This window comes from Stegodyphus dumicola, chromosome 6 (assembly GCF_044657685.1).
Source record: "Stegodyphus dumicola isolate Sdum_Otavi_A_Nest chromosome 6, ASM4465768v1".
NCBI lineage: Eukaryota > Metazoa > Arthropoda > Arachnida > Araneae > Eresidae > Stegodyphus > Stegodyphus dumicola.
This window is the reverse complement of record NC_140773.1, coordinates 191,344,221-191,363,771: the sequence shown is the minus strand read 5'-3', so window position 1 is coordinate 191,363,771 and position 19,551 is coordinate 191,344,221. Positions and strand designations below refer to the sequence as shown.

General features: G+C 36.2%; 1 protein-coding gene across 1 annotated transcript in view; it reads left to right on the top strand.

Annotated features, from left to right (window-relative positions):
• Positions 1-14,683: 14,683 nt before the first annotated feature.
• Positions 14,684-19,551, top strand: part of LOC118192973 (epimerase family protein SDR39U1) — a 65,905-nt gene continuing 61,037 nt past the window's right edge. Inside the window, exon 1 of the mRNA XM_085819283.1 lies at positions 14,684-14,765. The gene's annotated coding sequence lies outside the window, so the exon portion shown is untranslated. The remainder of the gene's footprint in view (positions 14,766-19,551) is intronic.

Here is a 19,551-nt window from a genome sequence, read left to right as displayed (position 1 = left end):
CATTAGCTATTTAAATGCCAAATCCGTAACAATATGTAGGAAGAAAGGCAGTAGTGGAATATGTGAAGAAAATAAATCTGATGAAATCCCACAATGCTTTAAGTTTTGCACAGAGAATCAAATCTGCTACATGAGTGATTACTCCTTGAGTTTAACAGTTTCGCTGATAGATGTCATTAGCGTGCTATGGATTATTTGTAAACAGCGAATGACATTTCGATTACTATCACGCTATCAAAAAGGTGACATTTACTTCCAATTTCATTCCAAGATTATTTTTAATGTAAAAGTATGTTATTTGGATGTGATATAACTATCTAAACTCTATGCGTTAACATTCGCTCATGAATTGTAAGCGAAAATCATTATCTTATTCCATATGACGAAATGATCTTACTTTATCTGGTGTTTGGTAAGCTAAAAGCGTTGCAAATCAGTTATTTAGCAACGAAACTTCAAACTGTAAGATAAGATGTGCTTGTCATACTAACGCTTATTTAATCTAAACTTAGAATGATTTGTTTTAGATAATAAGAATGAGAAATTGTATAGTTGTTATAAAATACAGAGAAAATGAACTTATATAACATTTTCTCTGTATTTTATAACAACAAATTTGACTTTAGCATTATTAGCGTAGTAGTTTATGAAGAAACAAATGGCATCAGAGATGATTAATTCGTGATCAGTAGAAATTCACGAAATTTATTATTGCATTCGTATTCACAGCTTGTAGAGACATTAGGTTATTTATGAAACAGGAAGAAGTGAAAAATGAGCAACGCCTTCGCCGGGAATACCTCTGGAATACGCGCCTAGCGTGCAGACCACCACACCACGAAGGCATTCCAAGAAGGCGGCAGAAATACCTTATAAGATTAAGCATAATTATTAAAATCAAACAAATTTTTTATCATCACGCAAAAGAAGGTGTAGAAATCGTTTCCAAATGTTCACCAAGGGATATTACTTTGTTTTGAATCATGCTAAAATATTTTTTATAAGGCTAAACTATACATAAAATTAGAATACCGGAAATTATTTCCATTTTCGAGATATAATTGTTTAATGGTGTGTGTGATCTGTTCTAGCAAAAAGCCATACTTCACAACAGATGGATCCTATGGAAATTTCCTAAGTGACCAGATTAAAAATCCTAGGGCTCCAATGAGGTAGCTGACGCTCCGCGATTAGCCCACCTAAGATATCTCAAACATAGGGTTCTGACATCAAGCGAGTATACTGCCTAATCTATTTATACGATATCCTCAGTTTGAAGATATTCAACTTCCTCCGTAGCTCAGTGAAGTGATTATCATGCAGGAATAACAGTTACTTTCTATTTTGTAGAAATTTTCTATATTTTAAATTCTGTACATTGTTCTTCAGTTTCTGTACTTCTTTTTTGAATGAATACTGTATTGTATATATTTGTTACCTTCTACTCGATTTCATATTAGAAGGTCAGGGCAGTTCTTAGCGGGGGTGCAGTGCGTAAAAGTACGCGGGCGGCCAAAATCAGGGGTGGACGGACTCCGGGGATGCCAAACCTAAACATTTTAAATTCATTAAATTCATTGCAAGTACTTATACATAAGTAATTTTTATAAAAATCATCATCTCTAAGTACTTAGTGAGTATGAAATAAAAAAAAATTATTAACCATGTAAGGATCTTAAGTTTTACTAACGTTTATTTTATTTTAAATCTTTACTATCACTTCTTATTTTCTACTTCCGGCCAGAATTAAAAGCTTTAACTTATTTATGCAAATTTGTCTTGCGAACGCCAAGTACTGAAGTTGTGGCTTTTTGCCAAGCAAGAGAGAGGAAGGAGTGATTAGGAGCAGGCCGCTTGCCATAGCAGTTTTACTCGGTTGCTGGTTGCCTTCAAGGCCAGAGGTTTAATCCTCTTGATAGTTTTAAACGTATCGTAGTGTTAACAGTTCTCTGTATTACATACGGCCTTTCTGTTAAGATACGGCCAACCTTCAAGTAGGCACTTGTTTATTAATCCAAAGTTAGTTTAGTTAGAGTTTAGTTAATATTTTTATATTCTTACGTTCAGACCACAAGTGGTTGGTCTCTGTATTCCGAAGTCCGGAAATCATTGTAAAGAGAGAAAAATAAAGGGTTTCGTATACCCTTCCTGTGTATCTTGTCTACTTCCCACATTTATTGAACATAGCATTAGTAAGCTCCCTGTTCCGAGTCAGGTCATTTAATGTTCCCAAAGCAAGTAAGGAGGAATACTGAACCTGATAGTGGCGTCCGACGAAGAAGAATAACCATGGCCGAGTTTCAAGAAGAACCTGTGCTGCCTGCAGAAGCGGCTCAGAATCCAGAAATGCCAGCTGCCGCCCTAGAAGGATTTGGTTACATCGTCCAGACCATGCGCGCTTCGATGAAACCAGAAGCAACATTTAATGGAAACTCACCGGTAACCAGTTTTTTGAAAAATTGGATGACCACTTCATGCTGTATCCCGTGCATGAGTTCCAGAAAGTCACCTTAGCTACCAGCGCTTTGAGGGGCCAAGCGCTTAATTGGTTCAAATGTATAGGCAGAAGCCTCTTGGGTCAAGCGGGAAGCCCCACCTATACTTACGAAAATTTCAAGACTGCCTTAGTAAAAGCCTTCCCTGTCGTAAGGGATCGTGCAAAATTAGAAACGGAACTTTTCAGCATATATCAGCAACGAATCGAAAATCTTTCCACCTTTATTTTAAGAAAAATTCACGTCTTCAAACTCTTGTACGGAAAACGTCCGGATCCTGAGATAATTCAAGTGATTTTGCCGAGGTTACTTCCCCAAGTACAAGACTTTATGGAATTAAGGAATCCGACTACACTGGAAAAGTTATTTGAGCTAGCAATCCAGTTTGAAAGTAGAAGAACGGCGGACATTGAAAGAAGACGCCAGTATGAGCAACGAAACCAATTTGGTGCGCCAAGACCACAGCAAAGTCAAGAACACGGCTACGGAAGAAAAGCGAATCAGTGGGCAAGGAAACCCGAGTATCCAAAAACAACCGGCGAACGTCGACAGTTCAATAGTAATCCAGGAAAAAAGTCTGAAGGCTTGAAAAAGAAGGAAAGCATGGAAAGGAAAAAACAAGATTTAAACTAAAACGGATTTCTGCTGACGGGAGGGTGCGGAGATCCGAAGGCCAAGAAAACCCCTCTTCCTTCAAGTTAAATACAGTGATGGTGAAAAATTTGACTCTTTCAAAGATTGAAGTGTTGGTGAATAACATCCCAGCCACCGCACTCCTGGATACAGGCGCACAGTGTTCCTGTGTGGCAGAAGATTTTTTTAGGAAGTATTTTCGTAAATACCGCATATATAATTCGGATAATACGACAGTGTTAGCTGCGCAGGGAGAAAGATGCAAGTGCATAGGTAAATTACCGCTATACGTTCGTATCAAGGACGAACAAGTAAAGATTATGTTTTTTATAGTAAAGAATTTGCAAGCACATATCATCTTAGGGATAGATTTTCTTTCAGAGGCAGAAGCAACGCTGGATTTTAACGAAGCGTCCCTTAAGCTGACGATGAAACCAGTTCGAGAAGAAAAAACAGAACCACCAATGTTAAACCTTGACCACCTGCCTAAGGAAGAGCAACAAAAAATCCGACAAGTGGTAAGTGAATTTGCTTCGTTATTTAGTGATATTCCAGGATTTACTCAAGTTACTAACCATAGTATCGACACCGGAGATTCACTGCCAGTTCGCCACAAACCGTACCGATATGATAAGAATAAAGAAAAAATTATAGAGTGGCACATTAGAGATATGTTACGTAAAAAGATCTTAACGCCCATCTGAAGTAGTTATGCTAGCCCGGTTGTTTTATGTAAGAAAAACAATGACTATCCAGTAACACATCCAAAAAGGTGGCGTTTTGCGATTGACTATCGTAAATTAAACTCCATGACTAAATATCCGGTATATCCGTTACCTATTATTGAAGAAATTCTAAGGAACATAACTTCTACCAACTACATGACTACTTTAGACTTAACGACTGGTTATTTTCAAATTGGGGTTAGACCGGAAGATGTGCCTAAGACTGCTTTTATAACCAAGTCTGGCACTTATGCATTCCTGCGCATGCCGTTTGGCCTTTCAGGGGCACCGGCAACATTTCAGCGATGTATGGACATTGTGCTAAGGCCTGTTCTTGGAAAGTCCACATTTATCTATTTAGACGATATCATTATTACTAGTGATAATCTGGACCAACATGTACAGGATTTAAGACAGGTGTTTTCATTATTAAATGAGGCTGGTCTAAAAGTTAATGTCGAAAAGTGCAAATTTGCAGCCCCTGAATTAAAATACTTAGGTTACAAAATATCTCAGAAAGGAATCGAGACAGACGAATCAAAAATAATCGCTGTGCAAAAGTATCCGCCGCCAAATACGGCGAAGAAGCTCTCTTCTTTTCTAGGACTTTGTTCATATTATAGGTCCTTTATAAAAGATTTTGCAGCTATTGCTGAACCATTGTTAAAATTAAAAAGGAAAAAGGCAAGATTCTCGTGGACGGCCGAAGCCAATAGTGCTTTCGAAAAATTAAAGCAAGCATTAACGCAAGCCCCTGTTTTGAAATTTCCTGAAAAGGATGAGAATTTAGAAATTTCAGCGGATGCTTCGGATTATGCGGTAGGAGCGGTACTTTCGCAAAATCAGCAGCCCGTGGCATTTTTTAGTCGAACTTTAAATCAAACACAAAGAAATTATTCCGCGACTGAGAGAGAGGCACTTGCAGTTCTGTTAGCAGTGCAAAAGTTCCGAGTCTGTTTTGGAAGGGCGCCAATAACAGTGTATTCTGATCATGCGGCGGTAACTAGATTGTACTCAGGGAAAAACTTATCCCCAAGGTTAATAAGATGGGCACTCAAGTTACAAGAGTATAATCTGGTAATCAAGCACACCCCCGGAAAGGAAAATATCGTAGCAGATGCCCTATCCAGAATAAAAATAGATGAAGAAGGTAATACTGTAAAGGTGGCAATGCTCACAGCATGTACAATAAATTCCCGAGAAACTGTAATAACCGAACTGGGTAAGGACCCTGAATTTAGAAACATTTATGAGTATTTAAAAGATCCTGAAAATTTTAGCCACCAAGATATTGTGGCGATAAGAAATAGGGCGGCCCATTACGAACTAATAGATGGTCTATTATTTTATACAAAAATTACAAATTCCAACAACGAATTTCGACCTGTTATCCCAGCTAGTCTTAGATTAAATATCCTGCAGGAGTTACACGACAGCCCATTAGCTTCTCATGCTGGTATTCGAAAAACTATCCAACGCGTACGCGAGGCAGTCTATTTTCCTGAAATGCAAAAGTTAACAAGGGCGTATGTCCAGTCCTGCCCAACATGTCAAGCAGTTAATTATATTAATTTCCGCCCGGCCGGGTTTCTAAATAGCATTAAATCCGAATTTCCAAATGAAATAATTGGCATCGATTTATTGGGCCCTTTCCCAAAAAGTCAGTTAAATAAAAGTCGGTATCTCCTTGTTATGGTTGATCATTTTAGTAAGTGGACCGAAATTGTTCCCTTAAAACGAGCCTCCGCGAAATTAGTTACTGATTCTATTTTATATAAATATATTTTAAAATACGGGGCGCCTCTAAAAGTTATATCATATAATGGTCCTCAATTTGTAAGTAATATATTTGAAGACATGTGCCAAAAACTGGGCATACGTCATTTAAAAATGGTCCCGTATCGGCCGCAATCAAATATAGCGGAACGGGTCAACAGAAATATAGTGAAAATTATCCTTAGTTATGTTAAAAATTTTCATAAAAGCTGGGATAACTATGTCAATAAATTTGCTTTCGTCCTTAGGACCACAAAACATGATACAACGGGCAAAACTCCTGCTGAGTTATTTTTAGGCAGAAAGATTATTACGCCGTTAGATAAATTATTTTATGTTCAACAAAGAGCCCCAGAATTTAAAATGGGTGTTATAGAAAAATTAATTAAAGAAGCAAAAAAGAACACTGAAGTAGAACAGAGAAAACAGAAACTTTATTACGATATGAAACGACGGGGAGTAACTTACAAAGTAGGAGATGAAGTGTTAAAAATTAAGCATTCACTTTCTTCAGCACCAGAAGATAAAACTGCCAAATTTTTTCCACGATTTGAAGGACCATATGTCGTAGAAAAAATAACTCACGCTGTAGTGGTGTTAAAAGCCAGGAATGGTGAAACATGCTCCGCAAACATTGACCAAATAAAACCATACTATGACCGTAATAAAATGCAAATATTTAAAGATCTTTTGCAGGATCCGGCACGGCAGGCACTGCAGGCACAAGCTCCAGAGGCGAAACAACGACAATCACAAGGGCAAGCCATTAGGAGGCAGGAGCAATTGAAAAGAAAGTTTCCCCGTTGGAAAATTGAAGGTAACAAGAAAAAGAAGCCGTTCCACCGACAGGAAAGAGAGAGCACGACCACCCCCAGAATGAAGAAGGGAGAAGTACGACGAATGCAAAGAGAGCCAGGAGAAATAACGGCAACTATAACCCGGCTCCCAAGCGGAAGATCTACCCATCGGACAGGAGTCTACGCAGCAAATGTCGACGAATTGCTGAAGGAACACCAGCTGCGGAGGCAAAGAAACAAGGAAAATTTGAACAGCCAGCAACGAGATCCAAGCAGGAACGAGAGAGAAGTGTCCCGGTTCCGCCAAGACCAGCTGCCATCAAACGGCCAAGACCACAGGCAGAGGCTAAAAAGAAGGTCTTCAAGGGTGACCGAACTGGAAGGAAAAGAAAGCTCATGGAGGAAGGAACGGAAGGGCGAACCCGCACAAGAAGGAAGATAAACCAAAGGCTAGTCTTCGCTACCTTCCAGGACTGGGCAGAAAAAAGAATGTCTGAATATCACAAAGATAAGTAAAACTTTATGTTACTTTAAAACCTTAAGTTAATCTTTCATTCTTACTGCAAGTGGCAGAATTCAAGACGTTTTACCTCATGTGAGGTCTACCTTGTAGGGTTTATATTTATTTTAACTAACATTTATTTTAAGTTTAAACTATCTTTCCTGTCAAGCCTTACTTTCCCCTGGAACTGCCAATGCCAGAATATGTAAATTTTAGTAGAACGCGCATGGATTCAAATTATCAGCGGAAGTATTATGATTTAAATAGAGAGGAAACAAGTTCGGTGTGTAATATTCTTACTTCACGAGCGCGGAGGTAGTTAGCGAGAAATTGAAGAACCCCGCGTTTCGGCCTATGTGCTTGGCGGGAAGTAGTGTTAATCGTTCAAGTGAGCTTTAAGTCTGCTGAATTAGCAGCGGTGTTGTAAAACGCGGTGAGTTAGTTATTTTAGAGAGCCTCGTAGTTAGAGTCTTGTCTTTAGTTTCTTTTCAGGTTATTATTTTTATTTGACTGCCGAGTTGGCACAGTCTGTGAGCGTCAAGAGCACGCAATTGTAATTTTTACGTTGAATAAAAGGGACTTAAACCCTTCACAAGACTCTGTGTTTTATACAGTTTTCACAGTCACCTCTTGGTTGCGTGCAAGTTGGAGGCGCGCAACGTTACAACCTTTATCGCCAAAAAGGCGAGAAATGAGTTGTTACCTATTTTGGTATTATGTTTTTCAATTACTCGTGAGTAAAACTAAAATTAATATATAATAGGAATGTGTAAATACTTGAATATTGTAAAAGTTATTGTATAAAATTTTATTTAAAAGATTCTGGCAAGAAAGAAGTTTTAGTCTGAAAGACTTTTGAAATGTAGCATTTCAATGTAGAAGAATTGGCACTTGCTTGGAAAAGAATAGAAGTTAACAATGTACTACTAATGTATGTTTTAAAATGCGTAAAATTAACGGCATGTTAATATGTTCTTATATACAATGTGAACTGTTATTTTAAACGTTAAGAAATACTGTGATATGTTAAAAGTGAAAGTAATGCCAAAAATTTATTCGTGTGACTGTAAAAAGAGAAAATTATTGTGAATATGTGTTAAAGGTTGAATGAATGTAGTTAGGCTCTCTGACGCTACACTTCAGAGTTAGCCACTTTCAGAATAGTACCTCAGGGTTTAGAGATGAATATAAGGTGTGTTATGAGGCCTTGTTATGTTGAATTTTAACACGTTAGTGTTTTGATTGCAGGCGGTTGTGTTGAACACTTGTACATAAACACGTTCGTGTTTGGTGTTTTCTTTTACAACACATGTCAGAGAGCACGGGGAGCACGGGTATAATTAAATAAAGTCATGAATGAAATAAGAATGTTAAGAGAAATATAAGTATTCATGTTACTTGCCATTTAATTGTGTAACATTTCATTAAACTAGTTTTCCTTCCAGATCTCTGGAAGGAACCAGATTTCAACTAAGAGCTCCTGTTTAGATGCAGTACAGATGAAAAGTAATTGTCCATGGAATTGATAATGTAAAAACGACTTTTTTTTTAATTTCTAGTTTCTAGTGAGAACTGTTTGTAAAAGATTGGCTTCGCGTAAGATTCTAGAGCTAAAAGTTTTCAACAAGGTCGTTTTAGACCTCAGTTTCAAACTAATTAACTCTTGCGGGAAGCATGTAAGGATCCTAAGTTTTACTAACGTTTATTTTATTTTAAATCTTTACTATAACTTCTTATTTTCTACTTCCGGCCAGAATTAAAAGCTTTAACTTATTTATGCAAATTTGTCTTGCTAACGCCAAGTACTTAAGTTGTGGCATTTTGCCAAGCAAGAGAGAGGAAGGAGTTATTAGAAGCAGGCCGCTTGCCATAGTAGTTTTACTCGGTTGCTGGTTGCCTTCAAGGCTAGAGGTTTAGTCCTCTTGATAATTTCAAACGTATCGTAGTTTTAGCAGCTCTCTGTACTACATACGGATTTTTGTTAAATAACGACCAATTTTAAAGTTGAATAGCGTCTATGAGACTTTGGCCGGCCACTTCCCGAAGTGCCCGGAACTCCCTGGTCAATGTTCGATGTGCTGAAGCAAGACTATTCGATTCACATTGGCATCCGTGGGCACAGAGGAAAAATCATTACGAACCGTTGCCTCTTCACAATCGCTGGCTGGCGGCCAAGGCTTCACTCGATGCAGTTGCACTATCAAGTGCTCAACAAATCGCTGCAGATGTAAAAATAACAAACTTCTGTGCAATTCGAAATGTCACAAAAGTTCATCTTGTAACAAGTGATGATACTGATAATTTTCTGTAATAAACTAATTCAGTAGATAATGTGATTATCTTTTTGTTTGTTTCTTTTCTCCAAGGGAGAGGAAATTTTCCCAAGAGACTAGGAGGTTTCTGGTACTGTGAGATCCTTACTCACTAAAACTTCTCCCTTCAGACTACAGCCCATTTAGGGCCCCCGTACCTCCTTGGCCTTTGTTCCGAAGGACGATCCTAGGCGCCTAAGAGGTAAGATTCGTCGGAAAACTCCTCTGTGGCAGCTATAATGTGATTATCATAAGAATTACAGTATACAAACACCCAAAATTTGCTCATGACCTTTTTCTTCTGACTTTGGCCGATCGCCCCATGCCATTTCGCGAACTGTGGCCAAACATCGGACATTGGCCCGTCATTGTGAGGCGATATTGGCTGTTTAGAGATTTGGCCGGTGAATTCGGGAACTGGCCGACTTCGGGCTTTGGCCGTAACATACTATATATTAATTTGCTTGTCATTTACTCTCCGGGGAGAAGAGCATATTTTGCCTTCATTTTGTTAATACCGTCCTAGATTCTGTTTACGAGACTAAGGTTTCGCGTTCACCAAACTTCTTCCGTTCTCCTGCTAGTGTGTATGTGAAGTGACCTTTGAATTTTAGTTCATAATAGCTCATAACAACCGATTTACTCAAACACATAAACAATATAGCATTACAGCATTCTTAAAGAGCCGTATTTTGGACGGGGAGACGCAGAACCTTATCTATGCACCTCTGAGCAGTTTCAATACTTTAAGTATGGGGCTTAATGTGCCATTTCTGATGATTTATTCTTAAACAAATTAACTGTCACCACAAAAACAGTTTCTTTCACAGACACCCAATTAAAGGTTGCACATTTTAAAGCAGACACGCTAAACTCGCTGCTCGCGGATCAGACGTATTCCGTGACTCATTTTTTGCGGCTCTCGATTCACCTCGAGAAAACAGCAAAAATTATGTAGTTATTAATAAAAAACTGAAATGACTTAATAATCACTTAAAAATTGAAATCCCGCTTTATATCGAGCGTATATACAACTGCGATTCTAAAAAAAGGACTCAAAACAGTTTCTTCACAAAAAATATTTTCTCAGAAAACGTTGAGAAAATGCCAGCTCGTTTGCAATATCTTTAAGTTTGTTTCGAAGCCAGAATCATGAAACATTAGCAGTGCTCTCGCCAGGACTTGAATTCTGGTCCTTCCGATTGCTAGCCGAACGATTTTTCGAAGCAACGAAGGCGTACGGTAAGGAAGAGGGGAATTCCTTATACATTTACAGGTGGAATTAAGAAAAGTATGACTCAGCTGTGAAACAAAAATTCGGTAAAGTGACATGTCTGAAATTTGCAAATGCTATCCTGCGCGGTTCTCAGAAAGTCGAAAATTTGTATCATATGCGATTTTTATGTTCGGTAGTATGTACCAAAATGAACAGTTTTTCTTACTTATGAAAAGAAACAAATCTGCAACTACATCCAGGATAACAGACATTCATTCTACTTTCTTCTTAAAATCACTAAAACGAGCAGCATATCTCCGGAATTCTAAACCTGGTTGCTGGAAAATGATGCCAGATATTGGGACACAAACAATAGATACTCTCTAACACCCGATTTCCTTACGTTTCTTCTTCTTCTTTTTTTTTTTTTAAAAAATCTGCAGTATTAGACAATATTTCATGCATTCACTGACTTTTTAAATACACTCGTGTACAAAATTAAGAGAATTATCAATTTTTGTCTATTTTTACGAAAAGTATAGAACCAAAGGTGCTAATTATGCCGCTGAAGAATTGCCCAAATAGTTACAGTCCAATATGTAAGCGTACACGTGTGTGTTTGAGAAACTGTGGTTGTAGAGCGGATATAAGCAAACAAGGGGTATTCGGCGATTTGGTGTGCTCGTACTGCTTCACCACATTCGCTGTGTTTCTTGCAAGAGCTGTGTAAATTTTATAAGGTATCAAGTAAAATGAGTAGTCACGAACGTATGGATGTCAGAATGAGATGGAGAATTGTCGGAAGTCTGAAAACATACTAATCAACAGCGCAGGTGGCTACAGAGTTCAGTGCAACACCCAGTGTCGTCTGCAATTATGGAAACAGTTTTAGGATGGAGAAGCCTAGACGAGGTCAACCTAGATTCAAACCAACAAATGAGGAACGTTATTTGGCACTTTCTTAGCGGCGATATAGGACTGATTCAGTTTCACAGCTCTCACGTGAGCTGTATGCTGCCACTGGAACCCCAGTTTCAGTGTTCTACACTTGCTAGAAGATTTCATGAAATAGAGCTGTATGCCAGAAGACCCGCTTTTTGCATCCCTCTCACTGCAGCACACAAGACAACGCGTTTTGTTGAAGGCCACATGCGACTTTCACCAAACTATAGTAGAACACCGTGCTTTTTACAGATGAGTCATTATTCAGCCTGGCCACTGACTCTGTATCACAACGTACTTGAATCTGTAAAGAGCCTCGTGAACAATACTATTCCTCCTTGATCAGAAAAAAGGATCATTATGGTGGTGGAGTTGTAATAGTTTGGGCAGGCATTATGTTGGACGGCCACACTCCTGCATGTGTTTGACAAAAGCTCTCTAACTGCTATTAGGTACAAAGAGGGGACATTAGAGCCCTATGTTCGACTTTTCAGGGGCGCAGTTAGTCCTGAGTTCCCGTTAAATAGATGACAACGCTCGCCACATAGGCATAAGTTGGTCGATGATTACCTGGAAAGTGAGGATATTCGCCGCATGGATTGGATAGGCACATCTCCTGAGCTTACCCCTATAGAGTATATCTGGGTTGCTTTTGGTACGGCAATTTTATCTCGCCATCGCCCTCAGAGAACCATCATCCTGCAGTTAAAAACGGCCTTGCTGTAGGAGTAGGATCGACAGCCACAGAGGGTCCTTAACTGCCTCCTGTCTAATATGCCATTACGCTTCGCAACCTGTCTAGCTGTGACAGCGACCATATCTCCTGTTAGACTCATTTCCAATTCGATATTTTCCCCTAGAGGCCGGCACAAGTCATCATCATGGACGTTGGCCACTACTAAAGCCAGAAGCGGTAATCAATTTATGAAGGCAATTTATTTTCTCCCTTCATAAGGTGGCAAAGGTAGGCCACCTTTGCCTCCTATGAAGGGACAGACAGTTACAACTATGCCTTCTTCAGGATTTGAGCCCGGGCCCTTTGGTATTGCAGTCGGTTCCTCTAGCCACTATACTGTCTTCAGTTCTATATAACATGTGGATTTTGAACGTCTCTGTACTTGGAGCTTTACTGATATTCATGAATATATAAGATGACTTTTGAATGGTACATCTCTTTCTCTGTTATAAATGCATATTCATGCTTAATTTCATTAAAATCTGTCCATTACTTTTTCAAAAATTAGGCATAATGTGCAAATTCCCTTAATTTTGAACATCAGTGTGCATCGTTAAGTATGAAAATGACATTTTTTCTCTTGCGGCCCGGGCTATTGTACATGATGACTATTTGGCCCACTTGAAGTACTGAGTTTGACACGCCTGTTGAAGAATCTTTCCAGTTGAGAGTACTTTCAGAATCCTTATTAAAACTGAACAGTACGCGTTCTCAGTGATATTAATTGCCCTAACAATGAAGACTATATCATCTTAAATGCTCTCCTCCGACGTATGCAGAAAATGGAAAGAACCCAATGATCCTCTCGCTTAAAGGTCTTGCTGGTGAAACTTTCTTTCCTATAACTTCAATGGGTGGACCTTCATTGAAAAAGAAAGAAAAAATTTAGATTCTATTTTTTTTTTTTTTTTTTTTCATGCTACTTATATTAATTACCCTTGAAGCCGATAGAATTTTGTTCAAAGTCTGTACCAGTGATCCCCCTCCCCAGTTTTACATCTCCCACAATATTTTCATAAATTTATATTCCTTTCTTTAACAAACTCTTAATTGGAAGTATATGTTTAGGATTATTATGTAAGGAAACAAAGCTTGGACCGATTTTTTCTCTTTCATCCTATATCTATACGCAGCAAAATTTTAAAACATTTTTTAAAAGTCATGTAAGAAGAAAACAAGTAAAAAAATCCAAGGGGGAAAAACGCATAAAAACAGAGCTGGGTGCAAACAATAACCCAGATGGTTAGCTATTTTTAACACGATATCACGTGTGTATTTTCAGCGCTTCCTCTTGCAACAAGTACTGTCTAGCAGTGCATCTTTTCTTTTTTAATTTTTTTTTTTTTTTCAATTTACGAGACAGTTAACCATCAATTAAATAAAGAACTGAATGCTTCCAAGCTCTGAAATTTGCAATTTCAAATGTTGTTTTAGGGTTTGCTCCTGCTGTTACTGTTTCTGTGGCATTATATTTACATAATTTATCGAACTGCTTTTGAATTTATAAAAACAGCAGTGTAATAAACGGTCTTTAAGTAATATTATTTAAAGCCCGAATATACTTCATTATGTTATTAAGATACAAGGTTTACTTATATGTGTTAATTACATCGTATTCAAAACTCAATTCTTTTACAACAAAACAACTGTTACTGAATATAATAATTAGGACTTTTATTTAAAGTTCTTTTTCTGTGTTGTCAAAAGTTCAAATGATGGTAATCTTTCAAAAGCAAAAACCATCAGTAATAAATTGAATCAAATCGGATTCAAAGTCCTTAATTGCATGCAAAAATATGATGACAATTTACAAATGTTGTCATATTTCTGTTAAACAATATACCACCACTGCTATCAATAATATTCATAATACATTGAATATGCAGTTGAATTGAGATAATACTTCGAAGATCCAAGAAATTGCGAGTGATGGAAAAGAAGTAAAATTAATATTCATTACAAATTCTGCAGTTTGACAACTAAATTGACTTCATAAAATTCCAAATTACTGAAATCATTATAATAAATACTGTATATACTGAAAGTAATTATATAAAAGATCTTGATTACGGTTAAAAAGACTAAGAAACACTCGCTCGATATAAAAGAGCACGATTCAGAAGCGTTAAAAGTTAGCAGCTTTCTTGCTGACAATAATGAGAAACTAAAACAATAAATCTTAAACGCTGTTCGTTCTTCGTGACGCACTCACTTTTATCGCTCAAGTACGTTTAACTGCGGAAAATAATGCTTTAAGCGCCCTCTCTCGAAGATTCAGGGAATTACTTTTTTTTTCCCTTTCGTTTAACTACTATGAAGTTGTTCAAATGTTCAGTGATGGGGGAACTGACCGAGTCTTTTGAACTGGGAAAATGGCGTAATAACGCAATCAAGTGTCACTGCACTTGCGACGTCATTTCATTTGTCAGAAGGAGAATTATGGAACTCGTCCAAGTTTTCCTCTCCCATTTTCCTCTCCCAGTAAAAGCTGCGTACTATCCCGTGCAAACAACGCAAGTTGTAATGAGTAAATGAGACTGTGAGAAAAACGCGACAGTGTGACCAATTTTTTTTACCTTTCCCGAACAATTTTATATATTTCTTCATTACAGCTATTCATCATTCTAAAATGTAAGATCCATAAAAAATGATTTAATTCAATTCTGAAAAATTTAATGCGCGGTTTTTAAATGATTGTATATTGTTAACGGCTGAAAAGAATACTGACGTATTTTTATTTCTATTTTTCATCAAGCAATTTTTGCTCATTATTTAATTAAAACTGAAAATTTTGCTAATGGTTCTCCTCTTTTTAATTCCTAGTTCTTGTTTATCATTATGATTTTTTTAACTATTTGCAGCTGGTAGATTTGCTTTATATTGTTAATTGTTTGATGAATTTTTGTTTCTTTTCAGCTTACTACCTGAGCAATGCGGGATTAAATTGCGCGCATCTGTTACTTTCCTCATCTCCCCCCCCCGATTTTTTATAAAACATATAACTTTTTTCTAAGCAAACAAGTTTCAGACACATCGCATAATTTTAAAAAAGCCACACCGTGGTTGGGGGTCTCGCAATGTGGGCTTAAAATCAAAATGTCATGAATATTAGTGGAAAGATTAAAAAAAATATTAGGAATCACAGTTTTGAGATTTCTTTCAAATCTTAAAATCTGTTATGTTTAAAAATTATTATAGCCCCGCATCAATATTATTTATTTACAAACACTTTCAATTCTAGTCAAGATGATTTATTTATGAAAAGCTTCAAAATATTGACTAAAGCATTGACAAAAAAAAAAAAAAAAAAAATTAATAGCAAAATTTAACTATGTTCTCGCGACTAAAATCGTTTGGAAAAGAAGAATATTTTTTTAGAAAAAGTATAGCTGTAGATATTCTGAAAAAGTGATTTTTTTTTATTTTCTAAGGACTTTTTTCGGGGGGGGGGGCTCTATTTGTAAAATATTTGGCCAACTTTTAGAGATAATTTTTTTATATATATTTTATAACATTTTATTAACATTCGTTTAATAGCTTTTGTTTCATATTTATACTTACTATTCAAAATTGTATATGAGTCAGATTTGTTCCAATAGCATGCGATCTCTGTAACTGCGGTTATATAGTCCTTGGTTTGTGCTGGGTAATATCACTATGTTATAGGTCGGCCTATTCTTGTAAAGAATTTCAGATAAATAGCACTAAAATAAAATTAAGAAAATTTATACAGTTTTTGATTGAATCTCTTGTGTGGCACATATTTTTCATTATTATTTAAATTAACGGCGCAACAAATCTGTTAACATGACCTAGAAATATCGAGAAAAATTAAGAAAAATTTCAATGTGTCACAAATGAATAAAATATATGTAGAGAAGTCTGTTTTTCCTTTGCATGACAAAATATGTACAATATGTTTTGTAATATACAAGTCTCCTGCAAAGCTTCTCATTTCTGATGTGTGTTGTTAAAGATACATAATACAACATCTACGGTGTTGAGTTTCATTTAAAATGTTACTTCGATATAGTAGTAATGCATACTAATACTAATAAGTGCAGCAAGACAGGCGATTTATATCCCGAAGTGTTCTGGTAAACTTAGGTATAAACATTGCATTATTATTCTTTTCTGTATGATTTTCTTGATAGCATTTGCTTCTTTCTAATTCACTTTATTGCAAAACTACATTACTATACAATCAATGGCGAAATATAGAAATTTTAACGTTTTATTTTATAAAAACAAAATATCAAATTCTAAATAAATAAATATTTATTTTTTTTTTTCCAAAAATACAAAATTCGAATGATTATGCGTGGACAAAAAAATTAAAATTAAAAAAAAATAATAATAAAATTTAAAGCAGAGAGAATACAAAATGTCACAGAAGTTAACATGAAATAATAAAAAAAAAAATAACTAATATCCAAAGGGACATTTTTTTTAGCGTTTTGTGTGTTACTTTTATTTATTGAATATCATGTTATTCGCACTTAAACCATCAAATTCATTTCAACAGGAAATATCGGAAAATAATTTTAAAATGAGCATATCTTTAGAATTTCCGATACACTCGAGTGCTAGAGATAATTTTACAGTGTTTGCCATTGCTCGCTTTGAAATCGTTGAGTCTTAAACAAAAAATCGTTAAAGTGTTACAAAATATGAAATCGATAATAAAACAAATTCCAAATTAGGGCTTCCATTTTCGATGAAGGATTACATTATTCAAAATTTGATGGCTCTAGGTATCGTTATTTTGTCACATCGCGAGAAACATATATACATTTATGCAGATTCTTCATTATTTAATTTCTTTAAATATAACACAGGGCGATAATATTTGGTGGCAACAAGAAGAGTGTACCGGACATTTAACGTTATACGCAAAATGCCAAAACGAAATTAATAGCCCTTCTGAGCTAACGCCCTTTGGGTTAACAAACGAATTTAATCATATGGATTCATCCTTACAACCAAGTTGTAAGGTTACCTTTAATCAGGATTCAGTTCTCTTGTTCGGAATTAAGAAGACTGTCAGTAAATTTGATATCTAGTAGAACCTTGTATTACGAACATCTTTCTTCAAAAACAAATTATCTGAATAAAAGGCTTTTCAGATGTTGAACAGTGTTTCGATTTATGAACACACAAATTGGCAATATGGAACTTTCAAAGGTGTTTTGAGATAATTTATGCTACATAATTAACTTTCAGAGACTACTAGAAGCATCATTTTAATAATGTTACGTGCGTACGGGTTCGTAATAGATTGAAAGCGCAAGTCCAACAAAAGGTTAATAAAATTTATTCTTACCAAAAGAAATATAACAGAACATCTGTCAACAATTTGTCAACATGTCCGAATTTTTCCTCAGAGATATATACAGAATATCACAATATCATGCAATATAATCAGTAACTATACTTTAAACTAGTAAAACGTTAAATAGAACGTAATCCACAGCGCAGAGAAAGCTAATCCGATCAACAATAATAGCAGCAGCTAACTAGACAACTGAGCTGAGATGTCTCTCTCCTGCCTTTTAAAGCTTGTAATCGGTCGCGAGAGAGCTCTCGTAATTTCTTTGCTTCTCGAGATTTCTGGAAAGCAAAAGAGTAGAATTACGGTTACAGCTAACACAGTAGTCAATTACATTTATTCGAATTAAATATAAATTACCGATATAAAATTTTATTCAATGTTAAATGCACGTGCTCCTGTATTTTTACTTTTTCGACGTAGCTATCTCTGCTATCTCTTAAAATTTATCACGCGCTGTATTACAAGGGGGAATAAATGAATTTTATCTAAATACAGTACTCGTAACAATATTTTCCCTCCTTAAATCTCATTAACAAAAATCTGGCAGCAAGTTACTTATAGAACCTTGAATTTGGCCTGGAGGAAATTACCCTCAGGTTGGGTTTCCTGCAGAGACTTTGAGATTTTTTACACTTGTGACCTTTTTTGTTATCTAAGAAATTGTGTCTCTAAGCAAAACCATGGCTGAAAAATTAACGATGAAGACTAGGAGAAGGTTCTTCAGGTCCAATAAAAATGAGCTCAACATGAAAGAATTACAAGTTCAGAAGGAGCGTTAAGAGGCGACTATGAAGTGTCTTAAGAACAGGAAGAAAGAATATTGATTCCAGGTCTCTGATCCGTGAAATTTGTGTAACACTGGATAAGTTGCAAAGTTTAGCTCTATCACCCTGATAAAGCAGCAGAAAGCTATAGCATAATCATTTTTAGTGCGATGCCATAGAAAAATTTTAAAATGTAAGCAATAGCAAATCACAATGGACAAACTTAAGTGACACGGAAGCCCAGTGAATCTCATGCATCATACAGACTGAGGGGCTCTTAGAGAATTTAAAAAACATGCCCTACTTTAACACACTTTTATTTTTAAGGAAAATTTCGCACCCAATCAATAATATCTTAGTGAAAAAAGTAAACTGCAAGCTTCTAAGGAAAATTCAATGAAGGTTTCTTTTAAGAATGTTCATGACTACAGGACTTCTAGTTACGTGGTACTTTTTACTGTCGCTGATATTCCTCCTATATTCTGAGCAATAAATATTGCGATGAAAATATGCATTTGCAGGCAATCCTCATCAAAATTTCTTGACGGCAATCTTTCAGTTTCTTTTCTACCTCATCCTTTTAACAGGAATGCTATAACAGGAATCCTATATAATCCTATCCTATACAGACACCGTTGTTAACTATTCCAGTGCTCCGCAACCTTTTCTCACCTGCGACGCACAAAAAATCTTTCTGGAATTTCGTGGCACACCAAAGAGTTCCGAGTTATCAAGGAAGTGCCGAAAAAATTCAAATGCTGACACACTTACAATCACACACACAACCACACAACAGTGAAATATATAAAAACATTTAAAATAGACATTATTAAGAGAAAAAAATTGTCATTGTGTATTAAATACATGATAAAAAATTGCAAAATGTCAAATACATGTATTTGATTGCGGCACACCTATATCCTACTCATGGCACACCAGTGTGCCGCGGCACACCGGTTGCGGAGCACTGAACTATTCCATTACTGTCCTTGAAGGGTACAAATTTGTTTTACAGACGGAAGTAAAATGAATAGGGCTTGAAAGGTTGGCCTTGCTTTAATTGTTTATGAAGATAAACAAGAAAGAGATTTCAAATAGTAATGATCGGTGCTCTATTGTTTTAGGCTAAGTTTGTGGTTAAACCTAGCTAAAATGCATTCAAAATTCTTGTAGGGGTTTGAGAGCAATGCTTATTTTAATATGCAGTGATTTTCTCTACAGTTGTAAGGATTATATTAATTTATCTAACAGTTTAATTTTGATTTAAACTTGCTTACCTCATTTCTGAATTTCAACTTACAACTTCTGGCCAGAATGTAGT